The 13,324-nt window shown below is 36.6% G+C and overlaps 1 pseudogene; it reads right to left on the bottom strand.

Annotated features, from left to right (window-relative positions):
• Positions 1-11,408: 11,408 nt before the first annotated feature.
• LOC125165991 (26S proteasome regulatory subunit 4-like) lies at positions 11,409-12,717 on the bottom strand (annotated as a pseudogene).
• Positions 12,718-13,324: the final 607 nt, after the last annotated feature.

The following is a 13,324-nucleotide window of genomic DNA, read 5'->3' as shown; positions in this document are numbered from 1 at the left end:
CAAAGAATCAATTAAAAAAAAACCTGCTGGAACCAGTATGCAATTTCAGCCAGGTTGCAGGATACAAGATCAATAGTCCAAAGTCAATTTTCCTATATGCCAGCAATGAAGAATTGGAATTTCAAGTTAAAAAGAAATACCATTTACATTAACACTAAAAAAAATTTTAATAAATACTCAAGTATAATCTAACAAAGTATGTGTAAGATCTATATGAGAAAAACTATGAAATTCAGGTGAAAGAAATCAAAGAATATCCAAGTAAATGGAGAGATATTCTATATTCATGGATAAAAAGACTCAGTATTGTCAAAATGTTCATTCTTCCCAACTTAATTTATAGACTCTACACATTCTCAAAATCCCAGAAAATTATTTTGGTGGTTATGAACAGACTGATTCAAAATTTATATGGAAAGGTGAAACACCCATAATGGCCAACACATCACTGGCAAGGAACAAAGAGGAATGATACTACCTAACTTCAAAACTTAATATAAAGCTATGGTAATAAACACAGTTAGGTATTAGTAAAATAATAGACCAATAGAATGAACAGAGTAGTTTAGAAATAGACCCACACAAATATAGTCAGCTGATCTTTGACAAAAGAACAGAGGCAATTGAGTGGCGAAAAGGATCGTCTTTTCAATAAGTGGTGCTGAAACTACTGGATATCCACATGAAGGATACCCTTCACAAAAATGAACTCCAAGTGGATTACAGATGTAAAATGCTAAGCCACAAAACTTCTGTAAGATAAATAGGAGAAATCTATGTGACCTTGGATTTGATGATGACTTTTAGATATAATACCAAAACTATGATCAATGAAAGGAAAAATTGTCAACTTGTATTCCATTAAAATTTAAAATGTCTGCTCTGCAAAGGACACTGTTAATAGAACGAAAACAGAATCAACAGACTTGGAGAAAATATTTGCAAAGTACATATCTGACAAAGGGTTGGTATCTAAAATATAGAAAGAACTCTTTTTATTTAAGTTTATTTATTTATTTTGAGAGACAGTATATGTGTGTGTGAGCAGGTGAGGGGTAGAGAGAGAGGAAGAGAGAGAGAATCCCAAGCAGGCTCCGTGCTGTCAGCACAGAGCCCGGATGCAGGGTTCAAATTCACAAACCACGAGATCATAACCTGAGCTGAAACCAAGAGTCAGACACTTAAACCACTGAGTCACCCAGGTGTTCTAGAAAGAACACTTAAAGTTCAATAAGGAATTAAAACATGGGCAAACAACTTGGACAGACACCTCACCAAAGAATACATACAGATGGGAAATAAACATATGAAAAGATGCTTAACATCAGAAGTCATTAGAGAATTACAAATTAAACTAGCCACTACATACCTACTAAAATGGCTAACATCCAAAGCACTGGCAATACCAAATGCTGAATTGGGTGTGGAGCAACAGGAACTCTGCCATTGCTGGTAGGAGTGCAAAATAGTACCACTACTTCAAGAGAGTTTGGCAGTTTCTTACAAAGATAAACATAGTCTCCATAAAATCTAGTAATAGTGCCCCTAAGTATTTACTAAATGACTTGAATATATATATCCATACCAAAACCTGCATGTGAATGTAGCAGCTTTATTCATGACTGCCAAAAATTGGATGCATCCAAAATGTCCTTCAGTAAGTGAATGCATAAGCAAACTGTTGTACATCCAAATAATGGAACATTATTTTGCAATAAAAATAAACTATTAAACCATGGTGTTGGTAAAACTGGACAGTGAATGAAACTGGACCACTTTATTACAACATGCACAAAAATAAACTCAAAATGGATGAAAAACCTAAATGTGAGACAGGAAAGCATCAAAATCCTAGAGGAGAACACAGGTAACAACCTCTTTGACCTCAGCCATAGCAACTTCCTATTAGACATATCACCAAAGGCAAGGGAAACAAAAGCAAGCATGAACTATTGGGACTTCATCAAGATAAGAAACTTCTGCACAGTGAAGGAAACAATCAACAAAACTAAAAGGCAACCTATAGAATGGGAGAAGATACTTGCAAATGACATATCTGATGAAGGGTTAGTATCCAAAATCTGTAAAGAACTTATCAAACTCAACACCCAAAAAACAAACAACCCTGTTAAGAAATGGGCAAAAGACACTTTTCCAAAGAAGACATCCAGATGGCTAACAGACACATGAAAGATGCTCAGCGTCACTCATCATCAGGGAAATACAAATCAAAACCACAGTGAGGTACCACCTCACACCTGTCGGAATGGCTAAAGTTAAAAGAGTTGTTGGTAGGATGCATAGAAAGGGGAACCCTCTTCCACTCTTATTGGGAATATAACTCTGGAAAACAGTATGTAGTTTCCTCAAAAAGTTAAAAATAGAACTACTCTATGATCCAGCAATTTCACTACTAGGTATTTACCCAAAGGATACAAAAATACAGATTCAAAGTGGTACATGCACTCCAATGTTTATAGCAGCAATATCAATAATAGCCAAATATATATACACATATATACAAATATACATGTATACACACACACAATTATAATTTATAAATTACACACACACACAATGGAATATTACTCAGCCATCAAAAAAGAATGAAATTTTGTCATTTGCAACAATGTGAATGGAGCTAGAATGTATTTTGCTAAGCAAAGTAAGTAAATCAGAGAAAGACACTATATGATTTCACTCATATGTGGAATTTATAAAACAAAACACAAACATATAGGAAGGGGTGAAGATAAGAGAGAGAAACGAGCCACAAAAGACTCTTAATAATAGAGCAACAAATTGAGGGAAGATGGAGGGAGGTGGGTGGGGGATGGGCTAGATGGTGATGGCTACTAAGGAGGGCACTTGTTGTGATGCACACTGAGTGTTGTATGTAAGTGATGAATCACTGAATTCCACTCCTGAAACCAATATTGCACTTTATGTTAACTAACTAAAATTTAAATTTTCAAAAATTGCATTGTTTGCTGCTTTATTATTAAATTGTAAGAGTCTTTCATATATTCTGTATTCAAGTCCTTTTTCAGGTATACATATTGTGAACACATTCTTGCAGCTTCTGGAGCACCTTTTTCACTACCTGAATAGTACCTTCTGATGAGAAAATTTTTAAATACTGATGAAGACCAATTTATTAATTAAACATTTTTGTGGTTTGTGCTGTTTGTGTCCTATTTAAAAACTCTTATCTCAACATAGTTTCAGCTTTCAAGTTGACATTTGATCTCCCTAGAATTGATTTTTTGTGTATGGTGTGAGATAAGGGTCAAGTTTTCTTTATCACATCAATGTCTAATTGCTCTAGTATCACTTATTAATAATACCATCCTTTCCCTTTGAAGAGCATGAATATCTTTTTAGTAAATAAAATGAACATATATACCTGGACTTATTTCCAGGCTGTTAAGTTCTGTAGATCTGTTTGACTATATTTATGCCAATATCACGCTGTCTTAATTACCAAAGCTTTAGGGTAAGTTTAAAATCTGTTAGTGCCAGGAGGCATCTGGGTGGCTCAGCTGGTTAAGTGTCCGACTCTTGATCTTAATCTCACGGTCATGAGTTCAGGCCCCATGTAGGGCTCTGCGCTGGGCATGAAGCCTACTTAAAAAATCTGTTCGTATAGGTCTTCTAATGGGTTTCGTTTTTTGTTTGTTTGTTTGTTTGTTTAGATTGCTTTTAGCTAGTCGAGGTCCTTTGCAATTCCAAATAAATTATTGGTTCAGATTACTGATTTCTATCACACAAAAAAATTAAGCCTGCTGGGATTTTGGTTGGAGTTGTGTTAAATCTATGGATCAATTTAGGGAGAATTCATATCTTAATATCACATCAATGGCATATCTCTCCATTTATTTGGGTCTTCTTTAGTTTTTCTGAGCAATGTTTGATAGTTTTCACTATACAGGTCTTGCATATTTTGTTAATTTTCTAATTAATTTCCCTAATGACTTCTCCTTTGGCCAGTAAACAATTTAGAAATGTGTTGCTCAATTTCCAAACATTAGGGAGATTTCTATATTTTTGTTACTGACATCTAGTTTAATACTATTGTGGTCACAAAATATATTCTGGGTGACTTTGGTCCTTTGAAATTTATCAAGACTTGCCTTATAACCCAGAATATGGTCTACTTCAGTGAATGATCTTTGTGCTTTTATTTGTTTTAATTTTTATTTTTTAATTAAGTAGGCTCCACACCCAACATGGGGCTCAAACTCACAACCCTGAGATCAAGAGTCGCATATGTACATTTAAATAGTATGTATTCTTTCTTCTTTTTCATAGTTGTTGGCTATAATAAACTATAAGTAATTTACAAATGTCTATTTAGGTCAGATTGTTCATATCTTATATATTGTTACTAAGTTTTGTTTGTCTTTTCTACCCCTTACAGAAAGAAATATTTTTAAATCTCCAATTCTAATTGTGGATTTATCTACTTATTTCTGTCAATTTCTGCTTTCTATTTGAAGGTATACTATCAGGCACATACACATTAAGGATTATTATATCTTCCTATTAAATTGACCCTTTTATCATTATTAAATGCCCCTCTTTATATCTGATAATACATTTTGCCTTAGAGTCTACTTTGATACTATATCCACAGCTATAATTTTTTTTTGATTCATGGTTTCTTTCTCAAAAGAGAGGCCATGCCTTCTCCATCAGTTTATTTTTTTATATTTAATATAATTTATTGTCAAATTGGTTTCCATATAACACCCAGTGCTCATCCCAACAGGTACCCTCCTCAATGCCCATCACCCACTTTCCCCTCTCCCCCACCTCCCATCAACCCTCAGTTTGTTCTCAGTATTTAAGACTCTCTTGTGGTTTGCCTCCTTCCCTCTCTGTAAATTTTTTTTTCCCCTTCCCCTCCCCCTGGTCTTCTGTTAAGTTTCTCAGGATCCAAATATGAGTGAAAATATATGGTATCTTTCTTTGCCTGACTTATTTCACTTAGCATAATACCCTCCAGTTGCATCCACGTTGCTTCAAATGGCCAGATTTCATTCTTTCTCATTGCCAAGTAGTATTCCATTGTATATATAAACCACATCTTCTGTATCCATTCATCAGTTGATGGACATTTAGGCACTTTCCTTAATTTGGTTATTGTTGAAAGTGCTGCTGTAAACATTGGGGTACAAGAGCCCCTATCACACCTATAATTTTTATAAATGTAACCTTAATTTTTAAGCTTTCTTACGTTTAGTGTTTACATGGTCTACAGTATTTATGTTTTCATCATTTTACTTTCAACTGTTCTGTGTCTTAACATTTAAAGTTTGTGTCTTACAAAAATATTGTCGAATCTGGTTTTTTACTCAATCTAATCATATCTGCCTTATAGTTGGAATGGTTAGTCTTTTCATATTTAATGTAATTACTGATCTGATTTTAAGCCTACCTACCTTCTCAGTGTTTGTTTTTACTTGTTTCATATGTTCTTTTGTCTTTGCTCCTCCTTTGCTGGCTTCTTTTGGACTGTCAAAAATTTCCCTCCTATTTTGTCTATTCTATTATATTACCTTGTGATGTTTTGATGATTCAGGGAATAAATTAGTAATTCAAAAAGCTTGTGCCAAAATTCACAGTCACAGGACTTACCTTTAAACTTTTGCATTGTAGTTATCATTTTCGCCATGTGACACTGTTTGGTTTCCTATTACAAAGTATGTGTGGGTGGTACATAGGTATAGATATGTGTGTTTGTATGTGCATGTGAATGGGTATGTGTTGTGCATATGTGTGTTCAAACACGTATGTGTGTACCTGTGCCTGAGTTTATAGTGTGCCATGTGAATGTTGCCTTTAATTCTTAAGTAAATAAGTGATGAGTTTAAAAAGCATATTTCCTAATTCAACGATATCTCTTCATTAATTTCTGAGTAGAGTGAAGTAATCGGTAAATGACAACATAATGGTCTATCAGGATAAAGGGTTCTGTCAAACCGTTTTAACTTGTTAGCCAGAATTTAATTCAAGCGTTAGAAGAAAAAAGTTGTATGTTCATAAACAATCTTAAGGGGCAGATATGAATGATGTCCTAATATAATTCAGTATAAATTTCCATAAAAACTTACGACAATAAAATTCATGAAAGCCTTAGAGGATGACGTCAGCCCCTTCTGACATAGGAGAAACATTTATTATTTTGTCTTCATGTTGACTCTTTTTTCCCAATAATTTCTTAAGGAAATTCCTTCCTCTCTCCCTCTCTGGTAATGTGATGAGACTTTGTTTTGGAAAGCTTCAGGGGAAGAGAGATTTTGGGAAAGGTTTGGGGCAGTCTAGAGGAACTTACTTCCCTTGGCGATTGATCTGATCAACACTTGCTGCACACAGGTATGATGCAAGTCTGTGCATGTGTGGGGATTATGTTTAACCAAGTGTTTGTTCACTGAAATGGTGAAATGAAATTTGGGGGAGTTTTGAGAAATAATTTGTGCAATATAATTGTAACAAAGGTCTATTTGATGAGACTAAGGTCTTCCCTAGCAGCAGAAATTATATTAATTTCTTTTACTTTGATTTGACGCTGTGATATAGACAAAAAGATATATTCATTCGCTAGATTAATCCACAATTTTTAAATACTTATAATGCTAAGTATTCTGCCAGGTCCAATGGGTAATCTGAAATGAAACAGTCCAAATTACTACTGCACAAAGACACAGTCAAGTAGGGGGAGCTATAGTATGAACACAAATAACCACAGGGTAAGGTAGGAAGTGACATGAACCTTAAGTTTGAACAAAGTGCTGAGGGAGTTCAGGCAGAAAAGATTATTTTCAACAGAGGCTAGGATAGATCAAAGAAGTCTTCATGAAGGAGGGGATATTTGAAATGGGCCCTAAAGGATCAGTAAAATTTTATAGGTACCATTAAATTTGATAGAATCTGATAGGGGCATCTGGGTGACTCAGTTGGTTAGACATCCGAATTCAGCTCAGGTCATGATCTCACAGTTTGTGGGTTGAAGCACCTTGTCGAGCTCTGGGCTGACAGCTCAGAGCCTGGAGACTGCTTCAGATTCTGTGTGTGTGTCTCTCTCTCTGCCCCTCCCTCACTTGTACTCTGTGTGTGTGTGTCTCTCTCTCTCTCAAAAATAAATATTTTAAAAATAGAAAAGAATCTGATGACATTGAAGGTATTATTAGAGGTAGACACATGGCCAAAGGTGTAGTGATGGATTTAGGGAAAAAGGAACAATTCTGTTTTGTTGGTATATAAAGTACAAGTAAGAAAGTAGGAAAAGATAACTCAGAAAAAGATAAGATGGGCCATAACCAAGGGAGAATTAAATGCCAACCTATCATTATTACTAATTGAACAATCAACTTTTTATAATTTCCCTTACCATGTGTTAAAAATAGGAATAGCTGCTATGTAGACATATAGAAGAATGAAACATGGTCTATATGTGTATAGGAAATAAAACACAATTCCCCCAAATTTAAATTGTCCTATTCTTTTCAACTTTATAAATATTCTGGTTTTTTAAAATGCTTTGTAGCGGCACCTGGGTGGCTCAGTCTGTTGAGCATCAGACTCTTGATTTTGGCTCAGGGCATGATCCCAGGGTCATGGGATCGAGCCTGGCATTGGGCTCCACACTGAGCATGGAAACTGCTTTGGACTATCTCTCTGTCTCTCCCTATGCCCCTCTCCCCTGCTTGCATAGTGCACACGCTCTCTCTCTCTAAAAAAAAAAAAAATGCTTAGTTTATATTTATATTCAGTTATATTTATATTTAATGTTGTATTATATTATATTTACCTATCATTTACAATGGCGCTAATTCAAAAGCGGGTTCAAATAGCAAAGTAGTTTTCCATTGATCTGCCTATGGTCAGTAACCCCCGCCTATGGTACCTCTTACTGAGCTTCAGTCTGCCAAGATCACAGAGATTTCTGGTCTTTGTTTTCTTCTAAGTTTTAAGCATTCAGAACTTCATGAGCCAGCTATAGTAGCCCGTCTTTAACATTAAACATTGAGCACATCTATGGCCACTACTTAATAACTCCCCTGGTTTGGACTTTCTATTCTATACTCTCCCTAGTTCCAGTCTGTGGTAGGTGGAATTTGGTTCTCTAAATTCCTGACCCCTGGTATATGTACACTTTCTTCCAGTTATTCAATCAAACACTAATCTAGGTGTTGCTATAAAAAGAATTCTGCAGATGTAACTTAAGGTCCTAAATCAGCTGACCCTGAGATGGAAAGATTGTCTGAGTGGGTCTGACCTAATCATATCATCCTTTCAATCTGACTCTAGAGGTAAGACAGGAAGTCAGAGAGAGTTTAAACATGAGAAGAATTTAACAAGGGAGAAAATCTCTGTTGCTGGCTTTGAAAATACAGGGGGTCATGTGACATGGAATACAGGTGGCCTCTAGGAGCTGAGAGTAGCCCCTGGCTGGGAGCCTGCAAGGCAAAAGGGAACCTCTGTCCTACAATGGCAAGAAACTGAATTTTGCCAAAAACTTGAATGAGTTCAGAAGGGAATTCTTCCCCAGAGCCTCCAAACGTGAACTCAGTCTAGCCAATACTTTGACTTAGCCATTGAGATCGTGAGCAGACAACCCAGCCATGCTGTGTCTAGACTTCTGACCCACAGGACTGTGAGCTAATAAATGGGTGTTGTCTAATTTTTGACTTTTATTTTTTTAATATATATTTTATTGAAGTATAACTAGCATACAGTGGTATATTAGTTTCAGGTGTACAATATTCTATTCGGATATGTTTTTTAAATGTTTTTCTTCTAGAATTTTTAAAGGTTTTCTGTCCATATTTACATTTTTATTCACCTGAAATTTGTTTTGGGAAATGATATGAACTAGAGATGGAGGCACTTTTTTTCTCACTATGGAAAACTAGCTATTCCCACACTGTCCCCACTCATTTGCAATGTCTGCTCTGTTATATAATAAGCTTCCATATGGAAGTGGAACTATTTATAGGCCTTCCATCAATCTATTTGTTCTATCCCTGCCCTAGTGTGTTATTCTGTCTTATACCACGATGTCCTAATTACTATAGCTTCAGGATACAAGGTGCATGATATTTTGAAGAGTGAATCCCCCTGTTCTTCTTCAAACATTTTGGCAATTCCTGGCCCTTTGTTCATTCAAATGGACTTTAGGATAATACTGGTTAACTTTCAGCAAAAACGTTTTTTTTTTTTTATCAAAAAAGGACTTTGGATTTGGGGAGAACAGATGTCTTTCTGTTATTGAGACTTCCCATCTGTGAGCATTTGTTTTTTTAATTAAAGTTTTCTATTTTTCTCTTATGAAAGCCTTACACAGGGGCTCCTGGGCGGTTCAGTTAGTTAAGCCACCGACTCTTGATTTTGACTCAGGTCATGATCTCACGGTCATGAGATCAAGCTCAGCATTGGGGTCCATGCTGAGCATGGGGCCTGTTTAAGACTCTCTCTTTCCCCACTCTCTCTCTCTAAAAAAAAAAAAAAGAAAAAAATGCCTTACATCCTTGCAAAAGGTTTATTTCTATATACCATACATGTTTTCTTGCTATTATAAATGACATCTTTAAAATTACATTTTTGAACTATTTGTTGCTTTTTTGTGTGGGGGGGAATATAGTTGGTTTGTGTAGCAATTTACCTGTTGGTTCCTGTGGATATCTTTAGTGGAAAAGCATATAAGTTGAAAATAATGACAGTTTTGTGACTTTATTCCAATCCTTATATCCCTCTTAACTGTATAATATTACTACATATCATGTAGTGTATGGTATAGTATAGTATATGGGATATCAATGTATATGTACATTTGACCTTTGAGCAACATGGATTTGAACTGCACAGATCCACATATGTGCAAATTTTTTCTGATAAATACACTGCAATACTGTAAACATATTTTCTTTCTTATGGTTTTCTTAATATTTTTTTCCTCTAGCTTTATTGTAGGAATACAGTATATAATATGTATAGCATACAAAATACATGTTTACTGACTGTTTAGGTTACCAGTAATGCTTCTAGTCAACAGTAGATTATTAGTGCTTAAATATCCAGGGAGTCAAAAGGTATACACAGATTTTTGACTACATGGGGGTCAGCACCCCTAAGCTCCATATGGTTCAAAGGTCACTGCATATACTATATGGTATAGTATACCTATAGCTTTTACTGTATTACTATAGCTATATTATATAATCATATACCAATTATATAATTAGATATACTAATTATATAACATAATTATATAATATAGCTACGGTAATACCCCAAGACTCTTGCTAACAGACACAACAGGAAGAAAAGATGTCTAACCTATAAAGATCTCTCTGTGATTATTTTTTAGTGATAAGCTCAGGAGCTGATTTAAATAACCATATTCAATAGTTCACTACTACAATTAGGCCTGTAAATACATACCAGTATTTTCCCAAAATAAAATTGAATATACTGTTTGTCAGGCAGGATCTATTAGCTTAGGCTCTGCACTGTAAGTCAGTTCTCCAGAAATGGTAATAATTTTGTATTGATCCAACGAACTTTACTGTTAAGTGTTCCTCAGAACAAAAGACATGGTGTTAAATAGTAAGTATAAAAGGATAGTGCATTAGTCTGCTTCCATAACAAAATACCACAGACTGGGTGGTTTAAGCAAATTGCCACAGACTTGGTGGCTGAAAAAATAGACATTTATTTTCCCACAGTTCTAGAAGCTGAAGTCCCAGATCGAGGTCCACGGGGTCAGTTTCTGGTGAGGGCCCTCTTCCCAGCTTGTGGACGGCCACCTTCTTTCTGTGTCCTCACAGTGTGGATAGTAAGCAAGCTCTCTGGTATCTCTGCCCATAAGGATACTAATCCTTTCAGATCAGGGCCCCAACGTTAAGACCTCATTTGACTTTTAATTATTTCCTTACTCAAAATTCAGTCATGTGGAGTTTAGGCCTTGAACAAATTTTAGAGGGATACAAACATTCAGTATAACAGATAACTATTTCAATACCCCTACTTAACTTATTTTTCAGGTTAACTGGTCCTCTCCATCCTCTTTGTAAAAGGTGTACATTCTTATGGCCTGACAACTCGTGGCCTACTAGTATGCCCCACACTGCTATTTCCACATATTGAATGGTTAGCTTCTTTTTTTTTTTTTTTTTTTTTTTTTTTTGAGGAGGAGCTCATTTTATTGGGGGGAGAGCACTGCACGTGGCCAACACATGAAGGCAGCCTGGCGGGCACCCTACACACCGCGCTCAAAAAGGGACATGGGAAGTTTTGCTAAGAAAGAGCAACTGGAACATGGGTTCCTCTGGGCGGCTTCCCAGCCTCATCCCTCCGAGGAGTCAGGATGCTCCCGACCGTTTCTTTGAAGGCAGATGTGGTCACTACAAGTAGAGGCCCTCAAGGGTGCCTTTTTGTTTTTTATAAAGAACATTTTCTTTGGATTTTTTAAAGTCTTCATTTGTTACTTTCATTCTGTGTTCTCTCAAGGCCATCAGACCAGCTTCTGTACAGGTCGCCTTGATATTGGCCCCAGAGAGGTCATCTTTAGCCAAGTCGTCCAGGGTCAGTCACATCATCAGCCAGCATCATCCTGCTTGTGTGGATCTGAAAGATGCACTTCTTAGTCTTTTCATCAGGCTGGGGGGGACTCATTTTTCCTGTCAATGTGCCCTGGTCTGATAAGTGCTAGATCCAAAGTTTCTATTTGGTTTATGGCCATGATAACTTTCTGGTCACCCCTTGAATCAAATCCATCCAACTGGTTCAACAGTTCCAACATTGTTCGTTGAATTTCTCTTTCACCACTGGAATTTGAATCATATCTTTTTGTTCCAATGGCATCAATTTCATCAATAAACACGATGAATGGCCCATGTTCTTCTGCAACTCGAAACAACTCCCAAACGAGTTTGGGCCTATCACCTAGGTACTTCTGAATAAGTTCAGAGCCAACCACTCTTGGGAAAGTGGCTGAGGTTTGGTTTGCTACCGCTTTGGCTAATAAGGTTTTACCTGTGCCAGTTGGTCCATAGAGAATGACCCCTTTTGGGGGCTTTATACCCATCTCTTCATAATATTCAGGATGAGTGAGAGGAAGCTCCACAGATTCCTTAATTTCCTGGATTTGGTTGTCCAACCCCCCAATATCAGCTTGGGTTTCCTGGGGGCCTTTTCTACTTTCATCACCATGACCAAGGGATCCGTGTCATCCATGAGCACCCCTATTATGGCATGTACCTTGTGGTTGAGCAGGACTGAACAGCCTGGCTCCAGCAGGTCCTTGTCTACAAAGGAAAGAATGCTGATGTAGTGTTCTGAGCCCACAGATGTGGACACGATGGTATGATTGTCATCAATGATCTCTTCCAACATTCCTACCAACATTGGGGGTCCCCCTCAGATCATCCACCTTTGATCTTTCCTCCTCTTGCTTTTCTTCTAAAGGCTTCATTTGTTCCTGAGTTCTAATGAATTCTTCCTCCATGAGAAGATAGTCTTTAATTCTAACTTGAGTAATTTTAAGCGGCACCGTGTGCGAGGTGTCACCAGTGGCAGCTTGCTGGCAGCATCAGTCCCTTTGGTTGGTACTCTGTTTGGTACAGGAGGTTTGTACTTCTTTCTCTTGTCCTTGTCATCCTTCTTGACACCTCCAGGGCCATGACCACTACTCTGACTTTGACCCATCTTGCTTTGGCCGCTCAAACTGCCCCTACCGGAAATCAATGGTCAGCTTCTTAAGAGTAGTTCTGTTGATTCCCAAACTCATTCATACCTGTTGAACTTGTTATTGTAATTATAGAATTTGATTTGCAAGTGAATAAATATGCATGTGTAAAGAAAAAGTTATCACTTCTGTGAAAACAAAATTATGAATTCCAGGAAAGATTCAGTAGTTTTAAAAATTGTCGTGAAAGTACTTGACAAGACAATGATAAAGGATTAGAAAACAATAAAAATCCAGGATTTGCACCAAATTGTCTCAGAAGTGGCTTTAGTTCTCCTTCCACTTTCAAGAAGCTGAAATTGGATATTGTGACAAATGCATTATACACGTTTATGTAAACATGTGGTCATGGAATCCCTCACATCAGCAGATGCAAAGCATCGATTTCAGTAAGGGCTAACAGATCGTGTGCATTTACACATTTTATGATAAAATACAATGGTAAGGCATATTTTTATTACTTTGAACTGTCTTTAGCCACCAACCACTTTTCCTAATCACTCCAATAAAACTTCTCTTATACTGCTGAGCAGGGCTATATTGGGGCACAATTAGTACACCGTTGACTGACTT

Source organism: Prionailurus viverrinus, chromosome B2, assembly GCF_022837055.1.
Source record: "Prionailurus viverrinus isolate Anna chromosome B2, UM_Priviv_1.0, whole genome shotgun sequence".
Taxonomy (NCBI): Eukaryota; Metazoa; Chordata; class Mammalia; order Carnivora; family Felidae; genus Prionailurus; species Prionailurus viverrinus.
The sequence above is the reverse complement of the archived record's forward strand: the minus strand, read 5'-3'. Positions and strand labels throughout refer to the sequence as shown.